At 44.4% G+C, this 16,243-nt stretch overlaps 1 protein-coding gene across 1 annotated transcript in view; it reads right to left on the reverse strand.

Moving 5' to 3' along the window:
- MPP7 (membrane palmitoylated protein 7) overlaps positions 1-16,243 on the reverse strand; it is a 348,547-nt gene that overhangs the window by 179,427 nt on the left and 152,877 nt on the right. The gene's annotated exons all lie outside the window — the stretch shown is intronic.

Genomic DNA, 16,243 nt, shown 5'->3' on the forward strand with positions numbered 1-16,243 from the left:
TTAAACCCTCTCACCGGCTTGTGGATTCGGCCTGACTCGGCACAGCCTGAAGTTGTGTTTGACTCCGGTAAAGAAAGTACAAAAGAAAAAAAACCAGGCGCTTTTTCAAACCCTCCCTGTAACACTAACCTGTATTAGCAGCTGCACCGCTCTCTCCTTCCGTAGCTTTAGCGAGCCAATTCCCTTCTGCAGCCTCAGAACAGCCATCCCGCCTCCGAGGAAGAAGGAAGTTGCATCATCAGAGGCGGGACGGCCTAGCAGAGGCTCTGAGGCTGCAGAAGGGAATTGGCTCGCTAAAGCTACGGAAGGAGAGAGCGGTGCAGCTGCTAATACAGGCTAGTGTTACAGGGAGGGTTTGAAAAAGCGCCTGTTTTTTGTTTTTTTGTACTTTCTTTACCGGAATCAAACACAACTTCAGGCTGTGCCGAGTCAGGCCGGGGAATCCACAAGCCGGTGAGAGCCTGTTAATCGGGAGGGGGGCATGGTGCCGATGGACCTGGGAGACATGAGGGAGGGGGGATGATAGGAGGCGAGGAGAGGAGGGAGTGATGCTGCTAGACCTGGGAGGTGAGTGGGTAAGGTACTGCTTCTAGTCAGAGGGGATGGAAAGGGAAGGGTATGGAGAGGAGCCCTGCTAGTTGGAGAGGAGAAGTGCTGCTTGCCCTGGGGGTGGAAAGGAGAGGTGCTGTAGCTAGTTGGTGGGGGAAATGGAAGTAGAGGGGAGGGAGAGGTACTGTTGGAGCTGAGTGGAAGAGGGAGAGGTGCTGCTGGATTGGGAACAGAGGAGAGTGCTGCTGGACTTGAAATGGAAGAGGGAAAGTTGCAGCAGGACTGAGGGAAGAGCAGTGGAGGAGGAAAGTGGATGGGGGAAGGGGGAAGAGCAATGGAGGAGGAGGGGGAGAGCAGTGGAGGAGGAGAGTGAGAGGGGAAGGGGGAAGAGAAATGCTGTTGCTGCACCCAATTGGGGAAAGAGGGAAGGAGGGATAAGGAAGCCCAGGAAGGGAGAGGAGAGGAAAGAGATGCCAAGACTATGGGAGGGAGGGAAAGGAAAGGCAATACTAGACCATGGAGGGAGAGATGTCAGGGCATGGGGGGGGGGGAGACAGATGCCAGACCAGGGGAAAGTAATGGAAATGGAAGGGGAGGACACAGATGGAAGATGGTTGGTTAGCACAGAAAAAGAAGAAAGAAGCGAGTTATCAGAAGACAACCAGACAGCAAAAGGTAGAAAATCATTTTCTGTTTTGTGATTACAATATGTCAGATTTGAAAAGTGTATCCTGCCTGAGCTGGTGTTAGACCGCAAACGTGACCTAGGATTTAACAGAGAGAGGAAAAGTCCTTTATGTTTCTTTATTTTGTTTACAACACAGCGCCAGTGTGGGTAGGAGAGGGCAAAGGGGGTGTAGAAGCTATAAAATAAACCCACCAGGATGTTTGAAAACAACACCCAATTGGGCAGGAAAATCGAATCGAAAAACCAATTCAATAGGCTGAATCAAATTGAAATTTTTTTTGCTGAATCGGGCAGCACTAGTCATATCATTCTTCTTATAGTAGCTGGAAGATATTTAAAATGAAATAGCAGCTTGCAGAGATTACGAGCACTATTTTAGAAAGAAGGAATTGAGAGAGGAGGTGGCAAGGCTGAGAAGCATCCCTGAGAATGAGAGATACATCAATGAAATGCTTCATGAGGCATCAAAGATTTCCAGCAGTGGGGAAGAAGAGGCCATGCTGATGGAGAACAGCTGGATTCAGGTTACGAGACCCTGCAGGATCGATATTGTGACTCTACCTATCCTTGAACTGAAGAATCGGTGTGCAGCCCCAGAAATGGAGGAGATAACAGCATCCCAGGGAGAAGGACCAAAGCTTGAAATCCCCAAAGTTGCTAGATCCATGACCACTAAGAAGTAGTGGTGGTTGGTAATTCCCTTCTGAGGAATACAGAGGCATCCATCTGCAGACCAGACATGATATCCCAGGAGGTGTGTTGTCTACCTTGTGTCAAAATTCAAGACGTTATGGAGAGCTTGCAGAAACTCACCAAGCTTAATGACTATTATCTGATGCTGTTTATCCATGGTGGCACTAACGATACTGCTAGGTACCCGTTGAACCAATCAAAAGTGGCTTTGTGGCTCTGGGAGAGAAGGTGAAGCAGTCAAGTGCACAAGGCAGTGTTTTCATATATCCTCCCTGTCGAAGGTGAAAGCCAGGGCAAAGAAGCTCACATCCAGGAGATGAATGCATGGCTTCGCGGATGGTTTTGAGAGCGTTTTCGCTTCCTGGGCCATGAGATGATTTTCCAAGAACTGCTGAGCAGGGATGGTGTGCATCTATCAAAGAAGGGAAGAAATGACTTCAGTAGCAGACTGGCTAGCCTACTGAAGAGGGGTTTAAAGTTAGAATCGTTGGGGAACGGTGATCAAAGTCTCCAAGTAAGTTTAAGTTGACAGGTAAGTGAATTGCTAATCTTTACACAAATGAGAAAAGGGGACAATGTCTGGAAAGCAGTATGGGAAAGAAGGTTCTTGATTTAGAGGCTGTGATGGAAGAGCCATGACTAATATATACAGGCAGTCCCCTGGTAATGAACCTCTGACTTATGTCGGACTCGTAGTTACAAACGGGGTCCATGTTTTCCCTTCCATGTCCCAACATGCCCCTCTTTCTCCCTTCCATGTTTCAACATGCCCCTCTCCCTCCCTCCCTTCATTCTGTGTCTCAAATTCATGCTTCCTTCCCGCAGGTTTTACCTTTTCTAGCCAGCTCCCTTCTTGCCACGCACTTGTTTCTCTCCCACGACTGACCCGGAAGCCTTCCCTGACATCAGAAGGAAGGCATCTGGGTTATATGTGGTTAGTGTGTAAGAACCGCTACCATGGCTACCATGGCTGGAGGAAAGAAGAGGAGGGAGCTGGCCAGAAAAAGTAAGCAACCGCGGGAGGGAGGCACGAACTTGGGACAAAGAATAGAGAAAGAAAGAGGGACACATTGGGACATGCTTACAGCTTTTTTTTTTGGGGGGGGGCACTACTACCAGATGCATTCAGTGCTGGACTGTAGAACTTGGGACAGGAGGGAGGGAGGGAGGGGGTATGAACTTGGGATGCAGAATGGAGGGAGGGAAGCATGAACTTGGAACAGGATAAAAAAATGGAGGGAGTAAGGGAAAGAGATGCTGAGATGGGGGAGTGAATAGAAAAGGAGAATTGTTGGGCAAAGGTGTCTGAGTGAGAGGGAAAGAGATGGTGCACAGGGGGAAATGAAGAAAAAGAATTGCTGGGCATAGGGAGGAAGAGAGAATTATTGGACATAGTCATGGGAGAGGAGTGAGGTAGAGATGCGTGGTGAAGAGCGAGATGAAAGGGAGAAATGTTGGATGTGGTGGTGGAGAAGGAACAGTGGGGCAGATGGAAAGGGATCCCCTTCCAGTATGCAGTACAGTGAAGAATGAAAGTGTAAACCTCCAAGCGTTTCTTTCTATTTAAACTACAGTACTTTGAGGACTGTTTTTTATGTTTTTACAGTCTGTATACTGTAAAGGAGAACATACATACACACATGATCCAAGTTACATACAAGTTCAACTTGGAAATGATTTTAAAAATGGAACTCATTCTTAACCCGGGGACTGCCTATAGTTATTCCGGGCTATATCTATTTAGGAAAGACAGAGTAGGGGCATTATATGTTAAAGATCATATTAAAGCCACACAATTGCAGGACAGACAAGGTAAGGAAAAGGCACTGTCAGTGGCGTACCTAGGGTATGTGGCACCCGGGGCCCATCATTTTTTGACACCCCCCCCCCCCCCCCCCCATGTAAAAAAATTTTTTTTTTTTTTTTTTTGCAATAACCATGAAATGGAATAAATGGTCAGAATAGAAACAGGCAGTGAAAATTTTCTTTTATTGAACCTCATATATGTAACCATTATTCCAAACATAACATAACATAAATTATGTCTAAATTGTCATGACATTAGAAGTACATATGGAGTAGTTGCAGGTGATGCTTGGGACAGTTCTGATTGTGTTAGTTCGGTTTTATGTGTTTTTTGAATAGAAGGGTTTTTATTTCTTTTTGAAGGTTTTGCAGTCTGTGGTTAATATCAATTGGTTGTAGAGTTGGGGGTCGAGTGTTGCAGCTCGAATGGCTAGGAGGTTGTCGAACAGTTTTTTTCTTTTGACGTTTTTGGTTGGAGGGTGTGTGAATGGTGCACAAGTTCTCCTATGTCTGTTTGAAGTGGATTGAATTATTTAGCTGAAGAAATTAGTTACCCCCCATTCCACACACATTAATTCTCTTCCATTTTTGTTCCCATTATAAAAAACACTGATAAGTTCCCAGAAAAAAAATACATTAAAATAAGAAGTGAAAACAAAGGCCCCTACAGATGAGAACATAACATAAGAATAGCCTAACTGGTCAGACCAATGGTCCATCATGCCCAGTAGCCCATTCTCATGGTAGCCAATCCAGGACACTAATACCTGGTCAAAACCCAAAGAGTAGCAACATTCCATGCTACCGATCCAGGGCAAGCAGACACTTCCCCCATGTCTTAATAACAGATTATGGACTTTTCCTCCAGGAATTTGTCCAAATCTTTCTTAAAACCAGCTACACTATCTGCTTTTACCATAACTTCTGGCCACTTCATTTTTAAGTTTAGATCTTTCCTTTCAAACAGAGACCTTGCTAGATGTCAAATACAGCACAAGGTAACTTCACATGGACTTAGCTGTGCAGGAAATGTGAATCTCCTCATACACCCACCTTATAGTGCAAAAATGTGCAAAGGTCTGTTTTTTTCTTTCGATCACTACATAGCCTAATGCCACACAAGCAGCGCTGTTACAAACATATTCTGTAGGTCAATGCTAAGGATAACAAAGTTTCCTTCCTTGGACCAGAAGGAGATAAACCACTGGAAGAGATCCCAAAACAACACCCAAAGACCCACTCAGTGTGTGAATCAGTTGAGTGGAGTGGACTAACTGGGGGGTGGAAATGGGCCCGGAGTTTGCTCAGCAGAATTTCCCAGACCACCTCTTCCTCTCAACACATTGACACGCTGCCACCATCACCACTAGGAACACCTCACTGGGTAGGCCAGCTATGCTATAAACTTTATAAAACACATTATTATATTTTCTTATAAAGCACATATTTTAACTGACCTCTCTGACATCCTCAGCCTTTCCATTCACAAAAATAGAAGGAAGAAAAGTTCCCATTTCCTGCTGTCTCATGTCCCCGGCCTATACAATATTTTTTTTCTGCAGACCCTTCAAAAGTCTGACCAAATCCTCGTTTCACTTGCATTATAAAGTACTGAGGATGCCATCTCTCCCCAATCCCAGGTCCTAAAGTCTAAGACAGTAGCGCAAACTAATGCTGCCAGATACAGGAAAAAAAAATTTTGATTCGATTCAGCCCTATTGAATTGGTTTTTCAATTCGATTTTCCTGCCCAGTTGGGTGATTTTTTTCAAAACTCCTGGTGGGTTTTATAGCTTTTTCACCCCCTTTGGCTTCTCCTAACCACACTGGCGCTGTGGTGTAAATAAAATAAAGAAACAAAAAGGACTTTTCCTCTTTCTGTTAAATCCTAGCTCACGTTTGCAGTCCAACACCAGCTCTGGCAGGATACACATTTCAAATCTGACATATTATAATCACAAAACAGAAAATAAAATTAATTTTTCTACCTTTTGTTGTCTGGTTATATTTCAAATCTTGTTGGTCCAAGGCTCTGGTTTTCTTCTGATAACTTGCTTGCCAGGGTCTCCTTCTTTCTGCATGCTAACCATCCATCTGCCAACTCTGTCCTCCCTTTCCATTTCCCTTCCCTTCCCAGGAAGTCTGGTATCTTTCCTTTTTTTCATCTCCCTCCACAGATCCACCTTTTCTTAAATACCCTTTCATCCGGCATCTCTCCCTCCTTCCCCACCATCCCAGAGTCCACCATCTCTCCGTTTCTTTTCCTAATTACCCTCCTATCCAGTATCTCTATCCCTCCTCCACACCATCCCTTGTGTCCAATTTCTCTCCCTTTCTGTTCCTTCCCTCCCTAAATCCCATGGTCCATCATCTCTCTCCCTCTCCTCTATTTTCAGACCCATTATTTCTTCCCCCCCCCCCAAAGTTTGGCATATGCATGTCTCTTTGAACACCCCCTTCCCTCCGTGTACTTCTAAATCATGGTCCCCCCCCAAAGGCCTGTCCCCCCTTAAAGGTCTGCCTGTCCCACCTTGAAGGCCTGCACCCCCCTTGAAGGCCTGTCCCTTCCCCTTGTAGGCCTGTCCCCCCCTTGAAGGCCTGTCTGCCTGTCCCCCCCTTGAAGGTCTGCACCCCCCGAAGGCCTGCACCCCCCCGAAGGCCTGTCCCCCACTTGAAGGCCTGTCCCACCCCCTTGTAGCTTCTCCCCCCCCCTTGTAGGCCTGTCCCCCCTTGAAGGCCTGCCTGCCTGCCTTTCCCCCCTTGAAGGCCTGTCCCCCCTTGAAGGCCTGCACCCCCTTGAAGGCCTGCACCACCCCCCTCGAAGGCCTGCACTCCCTTGAAGGTCTGCACCCCCCCCCTGAAGGCCTGTCCCCCACTTGAAGGCTTGTACCACCCCCTTGTAGCTTCTCCCCCCCTTGTAGGCCTGTCCCCCCCTTGAAGGCCTGCCTGCCTGCCTTTCCCCCCCTTGAAGGCCTGCACCCCCTTGAAGGACTGCACCCCCCCCCGAAGGCCTGCACTCCCTTGAAGGTCTGCACCCCCCCGAAGGCCTGTCCTCCCCTTGAAGGCCTGTCCCACCCCCTTGTAGGCCTGTCCCCCCCTTGTAGGCCTGTCCCCCCTTTAAGGCCTGCCTGCCTGCCTTTCCCCCCTTGAAGGCCTGTCTCCCCCTTGAAGGCCTGCACCCCCCCTTGAAGGCCTGTCCCCCCCCCTTGTAGGCCTGTCCCCCCCCTTGTAGGCCTGTCCCCCCCCCTTGTAGGCCTGTCCCCCCCTTGAAGGCCTGCCTGCCTTTCCCCCCTTGAAGGCCTGTTCCCCCCCTTGAAGGCCTGCACCCCCTTGAAGGTCTGCACCCCCCCAAAGGCCTACACCCCCCCCGAAGGCCTGCACCCCCCTGAAGGCCTGCCTGCCCCCCTTGAAGGCCTGCACCCCTTGAAGGTCTGCACCCCCCCCCGAAGGCCTGTCCCCCCTTGAAGGCCTGCCTGCCTGCCTGTCACCCCCTCCCCCTTGAAAGCCTGCTTGCCTGCCCGCCCGCCCCACCCTGAAGGCCTGATGCCCCGACCCACCCCGAAGGACCGCTCGCCCCCCCTGGCCTCCCCGCACCACCTATGAAGCAGCCGCAGCAGGATCGCGAAGTCAGCGTCAGCGATCCCTGCGCTGCTTCCTGCGCCACGGTCCCGCCCCTCCTCTGACGTCAGAGGAGGGGCGGGATCGCGGCGCAGGAAGCAGCGCAGGGATGCTGACGCTGACTTCGCGATCCTGCTGCGGGCTGCTTCACAGGTGGTGCAGGAAGGTCAGTGGGGCGAGCGGTCCTTCGGGGGTGGCGGGGGACTGAACGGCAAGGCCGGGAACACCCCCTTAGGGCTGGTACCCGGGGCGGCCCGCCCCCCCCCCCCCCCCCCCCTAGGTACTGTGGATCAAACTGGAAAGAGGGAATGGAAAATATATTTATATAGGTATGATATACAGGTCTCTTTCACAAATGGAAGTGGACAGAGATCTAATAGAAGGCATTCAAAATATAGCTGTAAAAGGTGAAGTATTACTAATAGAAGATTTTAATATACCAGATGTTGATTGGGGTATCTTTACTGCGGGATCTCCTAGATGTAGGGAAATCCTGGATTCTCTACAAGAACTGTTCCAACATCTGATAATGGAATCCACATGGGATGGGGCCATACTGAACTTAGTACTTACAAATAGGAAAAGTGTTTCTGATGTTACAGTGGGTGATCATTTGGCATCCAGTGATCACTGCATGGTGTGGTTTAATATTAAGGAACCAAACAGGGGAAAACAAAACCACAAATACAAATATGCAAAAGACAGAATGGAATTGTCCAAACCAGAATGATGTGCACTAATGAAAGTGTCCTCCAACACATCTGATAGTGCAAAAACCTTTATTCATCCAATGGCACAAAAGTTCATCCAATTATTCAATAATTCAATGACTCGGCATGCACATGTTTCGGCCAACGGGCCTGCTTTAGGAGTCTTAAGAGCCTCAAACACCAATAAAAATTGGTGTGGTATCAACTAACAAGGGTGTTACCAAACTTCAACAAAGACAAATAGGGAAAAAACAAGCAGAAAATACTTGTGACGATTTCTGGAATACAGGCAAGGTACCGGCGTACTACCGCTAGAAAAAGGACATAGTGAAACTTGAAACATGGTCTGAAATTTGGTAGCTAAGATTTAATGCTAAGAAATGTAAGGTCATGCATTTGACTGCAGAAACCTGAGGAAATAGTACAATTTAGGAGGTGAAGAACTTTCATGCATGAAAGAGGAGCGTGACTTGGGTATAATAGCATGTAATAATCTTAAGGTGCCCCGAAAAGGTGAATGTGAAAGTTAGAAGGATGCTAGAGAAAGGTATGGTCAGTAGGAAACAGAGGTATTGATGCCCCTGGATAAGGCTCTGGTGAGACCTCATTTAGAATATTGTGTACAATTCTGGAGACTGCACCTTCAAAAAGATATAAAAAGGATGGAGTCAGACCAGAGGAAGATGTGGGGGAGACACTAGTGCCAGAAATGGTATTCAATGCTGATGATTCAGAGAAACAAACAACTCTCTGTAAGAAGTAATGAGGCAATTTGACAAACAGTAGCAACTCGCCTGGACTGGATGGTATACATCCCTGAGTACAGATGAATTGAAAAATGAACTTGCAGAGAAATTGTTAGTAATTTGAAATTCATCTGACTACACAGCAATGATAGATTGTGAGCCCACCGGGACAGATAGGGAACATGCTTGAGTACCTGATTGTAAACCACCTAGATAGGCGGTATATAAATACCTAAATTTTAAAAAAAAATGCTGCTCCCCTCCACACTCACTAGTATCATACTTTAAGAATAAAATAGATAATATATTTAAATTATTTGATAATATGGCTGTCAATCAACTAAGGATTTCTGAAAGCAATTAATTAGATATACAAGTGGGCAAAATATGGACAGCGTTTAATACTGTCACAACAACAGAATTAAGACCTCTGTTGAATAAGCTATCTGAAACTTGAAACAAAATGCAAATGGATCTATGTCCATCCTACCTATAGCAAGATATGCCAGAAAAAGTACCGAATTGGTTAGTCAAGATGATTAATTCTACACTAGGACTCCAAAAATTCAAAATTAGATAAAACCAAATATCACACAACTGAAGGTCTATCAAAATGAAAATGCATGTCCCTAAAACATGATATTCAATGTGGTTGTAAAGGTAATTATGAATATAAATGAAGGAAAAAACCTCAGAGATACAAACCTTAGGGGTCCTTTTCTCAAGCCGCGCTAGCGGGGTTAGCGCATCGGACATTTCATCACGCGCTAACCCCCGCAGCTGGCAAAAAAATTAATGCCTGCTCAATGCAGGTATTAGCGGCTAGCGCGGTATTACGCGCATTAAACCCCTACCGCAGCTTGATAAAAGGACCCCTTAGACTAGATTGAAGTCTGTTGGTAATAACTGGATCAAGTTCTCTTTCACTAGTCAAAAAACCTTAATCATTTTTAATTTATATTTTCTAATTTATATTTCTTCCCAGAACTTGGGCTCATTGAAAACTCTGTATAAATCTAATGAATCAGTTGTATATTGACATGGTCTGATATACCCGGGTGCGTATGTATTTATGATATAGTTGTAAACCTTTAAAACATCAGATGTTTAAACTACAACGCAGCACTTTTGAACATGCAGGTGTTCATGATGTATTTTTAATATGTACGTTGAGCAGTAGATAATAAAGCATGATGTTTGAGTTCATGTTCTAATAAAACATTTCATCAGGTCATGAGGCTAAAAGTGTTTTGTTTAAAGTTTTTACTAGGTCTTACACACGCATATTTTGAATGCAGATATCAACGCTAATGTAGCGCGGTCTAATTAGACATGTTATATATATATATAACATGTCTATATATATACAGTAAAACCTTGGATTGCAAGTAACTTGGTTTGCAAATGTTTTGCAAGACAAGCAAAACATTTGATTAAATTTTAACTTGATATACAAGCAATGCCTTGCAATACAAGCACATACAGAATACACACATCACTACTGAGCCGATGTTTCTTCTCTCTCTGACACTGCAAGAGCATACTGACTGTTCTAAACAAGCAGTCTTGCAATACGAGTACATACAGTATACACGCGTCATATCATCACAAATGAGCTGATGGTTCTTCTCTCTCTGACACTGCAGGAGTGTAGAGACTGTTCTAAACCAACAAAGTCTTGCAATATGAGTACATACAGTATACATGCGTCACATTATCACATCTGAGCCGATGGTTCTTGTCTCTCTGACTCTGCAGGAATGTGGTGAATGTTCTAAATGACGAGGTCTTGCAATACAAGTACGTATAGTATTTTGTATTAAAGTTTTTGGGTTGTGGAATGAATCGTCTGAGTTTCCATTACTTCCTATGGGGAAATTAGCAGGGTTTAAAAAGGGTTTGGTAACTTAGTAATAGAGAAGTCCATAAGCCCCTATTAAGATGGATATAGGGAAATCCACGGTTGACTAGATGGGCCTTTGGTCTGTCCCAATATGGCAATTCTTATGTTCTAAGAAATTATCAAAATAAATATTGTACTCTTGATGAGTATTATATGTTAATAACTGATACAGAACCAAGTTGCCTGTTCTTTGCTGCATTATTGTTTATATTTTCGTGCACCTGTGTTTTTTTTGTTTTTGTTGTTGTATAACTGAAAATCTTTCAATAAAAATATTGAACTAAAAAAAATATATATATATTGTTAAAGAAAAATGGACAGACAATACAATATAGTAACCAAATAAATTGGTCTCTGTAGTCCCTGTATTTCACTTCAGTTTGTGGGTATCTTATGGCCACAGTAACTGCCTGTAGTCAGCATCACATTACTGTATGCTGACTGTGTCCAGAGTGCAAGCAAAGGACTCTGGATTATTTTATTAAACAAATCTGACCCTGGGAATATCTGCAGATAAACTGAATAGCCCCTGCCATTCAGTCTAACAAAAGATCTTAGACCAGTACTTGAGATTAACAAAGAACCCTTTGATTATCCCTGGAATTTCAACAGATGTGCTTCTTGTCAATCCAGAAGCATTGTTTCAAACAGATACCAAACTGTGACAGAAGGAAGATACAAGAAGATACTATTTTTAGAACAAACTCAAAACTACAAATACAGGCTAAAACCCTCCCCCCCCCCGCCTCTCCTCTCTTTTCCCCCTTCACCCCTATATACCCATCATTCAGAAACACACACACACCATTCATTTAGGCAGAGCACAGGCTCTCTCTGTTCTCTCATTCATTCAGGCATGACACAGACATACACACACAGATGCAGCTCTAAATCTAATTTACTGTATATATTTATAAAAGCCTATTTCTATAAAATATACTTTTATGCACCACCTGGCTCTTGTCTCATTCTACTTCCCCCTCCGAGGACTGAACCCAGGACCCAAAATAGGCTAGAAAATACAGAAACACTGCCTCATGATAAACTGTCCTCATACTCTTTGTGGAACTCTACTCCTAATATTACTCTCCGCCCACTGGCATTGCTCCCACTCTACCCATCTTGCTTTACTGGCATGGTTTTATGGTTTGACAGCTCAGAGCTGAAACAGAAAGCAGAGAAGTGATGCTCTGGCATAACTGGGGCAAGGGTACAAAGAGATGCAAAGGCCAGGGGGGAGAGGGATTATAAAATGAAAAAGATACACAGTATGTGCATGGCAAAGTAAAGTGCTGAAGGAGATCCACTGGGGTGAGGGGAAGCAAGGGAGGAACAATCCACAGTGAGGATAAGATGGAGCAGATTTAGAGGGTAGAAAACTGAAGAAGGTATACAGTGAAGATGGCTTAAGAGATGCCTGCAGGAAATGCTATGGATTGAAGGTGGTATGTATGAAATAAAGAGAGATACAGAGGTGAGGAGGAGAGCAGAGCATAAGCAGAAACTAGATCAAGAATCACAGTAGATAAACTGTAAGAACAAAAAAACCAAAACTGAAAAAAAAAAACAACGATAAACCAGAAAGGGGGAGAAAAATATGAGCATGGATGCTGATGAAAGGAGAACTTGCACCTTTGAGCAGGGGAGAGAAAAAGAAAATGTAAAAGTGTGGACAAGAGTGGCTGGAGAGAAGATGAAAAAAGGAAAAGCAGTGAATAATAAATGCAATTAAAAGCAAGCACCAATATAAAGCTATAAATCCTAAAGTCATATGTCATTTCCTTCCCAACCCCCAACCCCCAAACAAAACATAGGACATATTCATCTAACAGCTTTGAAACTAAAAAGGTTCCCTGAAGACACATGTTAAACTTCATTCAACCACTGACTTGAGTTCAGACATTTTGGATTTTTTAATCAAAAATTATCAATTAAAAAAAATGAGGCAAATATTGGCTGCAGCAGCTGCAAGTTGAACACACAGGTGACAGAAGAAAAAGTTGGCTCAACCAATTTATTTAAAATATAGGTATAAAACAGGTGGTAAATTTTCCAATTCCTTTATTATATGTTCATTAGCCCAAAATGTTTCAGCATAGGAGTACCTGCTTCAGGGATAATTAAACCAACTGAAACTTGGACAATATACATATACAAGCACCTTATAAAATATACCAGACTCACTTAAGGTTATATTGTGAGCCGAAAATACAATTTAGAACAGGATCCCAGGCATGTGGCAGTTTGTGTGTTCAACCAGAAATTATCAAGCCATCTCCAAAATTTTTAAAACACATGCATTTGATGTCAAGTAACTACCTTTGAGTGCTCTGATTTATCTTCTGTCTTGATATACTTTAAAAAAAATGAAGTAGCAAACATTGTCTCTCTTCCTTCGCTGTGATATTTTTCTTTTGAATATGGGGTCTGACAATTAAGTTCGCGAACCTGCCTCCATGCACGTACATTGGCAGTACTGTACAAACAACTCAGTAAGGTTTCATAACCTTGGTATATTAGTGTCTCACAGCTGTGTTTGCATCAACGTGTGGTGGTGTCCTGCTCAGTGGTATTTATTATTGTTGTTGCATTTTTTTTCTGTGCCTTCGCAAGAATGTCAGAGCTTGAATTAAAGCAACGAACAAACATTAAATTTCTCGTTAAACTTGGCAAGAGTGGAAGTGGAAATCAGGGACATGTTAGCTCAAATTTATGGGGATAATGCCATGAAGAAAATGGCAGTGTACAAAATGGATTAAACATTTTTCTGAGGGGAAAGAAAGTGTCACTGATGAAGAAAGGTCAGGGCAGCCAGTAATGAGAAGAACTGATGAAAACAGTTCAAAAATTTGTCAAATTGGGCGTCAAAATCATCGGCTGACTGAGCATAGCAGACTAAGTAAACATTAAGAACATAAAAACATAAGAATTGCCGTTGCTGGGTCAGACCAGCGGTCCATCGTGCCCAGCAGTCTGCTCACGCGGGGGCCCTTAGGTCAAAAACCAGTGCCCTAACTGAGACCAGCCTTACCTGCATACGTTCTGGTTCAGCAGGAACTTGTCTAACTTTGTCTTGAATCCCTGGAGGGTGTTTTCCCCTATAACAGCCTCCGGAAGAGCGTTCCAATTTTCTACCACTCTAAAGGGTGAAGAAGAACTTCCTTACATTTGTACCGAATCTATCCCCTTTTAACTTTAGAGAGTGCCCTCTCTTTCTCTCTACATTGGAGAGGGTGAACAACCTGTCTTTATCTACTAGATCTATTCAATTCTTTATCTTGAATGTTTCGATCATGTCTCCTCTCAGTCTCCTCTTTTCAAGGGAGAAGAGGCTCAGTTTATCTAATCTCTCACTGTATGGCAACTCCTCCAGCCCCTTAACTATTTTAGTCGCTTTTCTCTGGACCCTTTCGAGTAGTACTGTGTCCTTCTTCATGTACGGCGACCAGTGCTGGATGCAGTATTCCAGGTGAGGGCATAGCATGGCCTAGTACAGTGGCATGATAACCTTCTCTGATGTGTTCATGATCCCCTTCTTAGTCATTCCTAGCATTCTGTTCACCTTTTTCATCGCCGCCGCACATTGTGCGGATGGCTTCATTGACTTGTCGACCAGTACTCCCAAGTCTCTTTCCGGAGGGATCTCTCCAAGTACTGCACCGGACATCCTGTATTCGTGTATAAGATTTTTGTTACCGGCATTCATCACCTTACACTTATCCACGTTAAACCTCGTTTGCCATGTCGCGGCCCATTTCTCGAGCGTGTTTATGTCATGTTGCAGGTCTTCGCAATCCCCCTGCGTCTTTACTACTCTGAATAACTTCCTATTGTCTGCATTGATAGAGAAACAGGAAAATCTTAACTGAAAATCTTGGCGTGAGAACGGTATGTGCAAAAATGGCCCCAAAGGAGTTCACCGATTAACAAAAGCAAAGGAGAGTCGAAGTTTGCCAAGACCTTTTTGAGAGGCAAGACAATGTTTTAGGCCATATTATTATTGATTGGAGTTAGCTTTCACGCTGCACTACGCATTTCTGTCTGCAATCAAGTAAGCTTTATAAGTTTATATTCTGTTTGGCTCATTATATGTAAAAGGTTACTTTTTATCTTCTGAAGTGTTATCTCTGAGCCATGCCTATTTGGTTTTCATTAGTTGCCACAATACGTCAGTCACCGTTATGGTTTAATATTTGATTTTTACTGGCTCAGCATGGAGGTTCTCTTTCAAGTAGAACCTTTTTATAATCAGCTGTTACTAGTGAATATATTAGTACGCTTACTCCCACTGGCTTAATATGCCAGTTTGGGGTTTTGGGAGGGGGGCACAAATTGAGATATTCTGTATTTTCCATACACATTTTCCCTGTAAGAGCTTTTGTATAGATATATCTGCTGACCTATAGCATAAAGAGGGTTTACATTGGATTCCATTCTTAATATCATATGGTTTTGTAGATGTTTGTTTTTTCACTACGTTATGTTTGATGGGTTTTTCTCATTTCATTGTCAATCTTTGGATCTTATTGTATAAAACATAATAATATATGTGAGGTTTGAACTATTATCTTTTATAACACTGTTCTTCAACCGCCGGTCTGCAGGAAATTTCTGCCGGTCCACGCAGGGCCGGCAAGATTAAAGTGACCATAGGTCCGTTTTCAGACCTCCTGTCCTGTTGTCCCCACACACAGCTTCGGGACAGCGTCCCGAAGCTGTGCTCGGGGACAATGGCACAGGCAATCATTTCCTGTCCCTCCCTCCTTCCTTTCCCCGGGTCTCCTTTTCTTATCGCCCTGCCGCTGATGCTAAAGCCGACAGGAAGTCTTCTTTCCGACATCAATTCTGACGTCGGAGAGGATGTTCTGGGCCAGCCAATCTGCCTGGAAAGAAGACTTTAGCAGCAGCAGCAGGGCGGTAAGAGCAGGGGAAAGGAAGGAGGCAGGCTTTTTTTTTTTTTTTTTTTTTTTTGCGGGGCAGGGAGGGAAGGAGGTAGGCAGGCAAGCAGGCTGGCTTTGGCCAGGGAGGGAGGGAGAGAGGTAGACAGGTAGGCAGGCTGGCTTCGGGGGTGGGGGTGGGACAAAGTGTGGAAGGCAGTGAGAGGGACATAGGAAGGAGGCACTGGGGGCACCAAAGAGATATGAAGGAGGCACTGGGGGCACTAAAGACAGGAAGGGGCACTAAGGACATGGGAAGGAGGCACTGGGGGCACTAAGGACATGGGAATGAGGCACTGGGGGCACTAAAGACATGGGAAGGAGGCACCGGGGGCACTAAGGACATGGGAAGGAAAGAGGGAGGGAATAGAAAGGGACAATTCTTGGGCCCGAGTGCAGAAAGAAAGAAATGAAAGAAAGGATACACAGACAGAAGGAAACGCAACCAGAGACTCATGAAATCACCAGACAGCAAAGGTAGGAAAAATGATTTTATTTTCAATTTAGTGATCAAAACGTGTCAGTTTTGAGAATTTATATCTGCTGTCTATATTTTGCACTATATTTGTCTATTTTTCTATAGTTACTGAGGTG

This window comes from Geotrypetes seraphini, chromosome 2 (genome assembly GCF_902459505.1).
Source record: "Geotrypetes seraphini chromosome 2, aGeoSer1.1, whole genome shotgun sequence".
Lineage (NCBI taxonomy): Eukaryota > Metazoa > Chordata > Amphibia > Gymnophiona > Dermophiidae > Geotrypetes > Geotrypetes seraphini.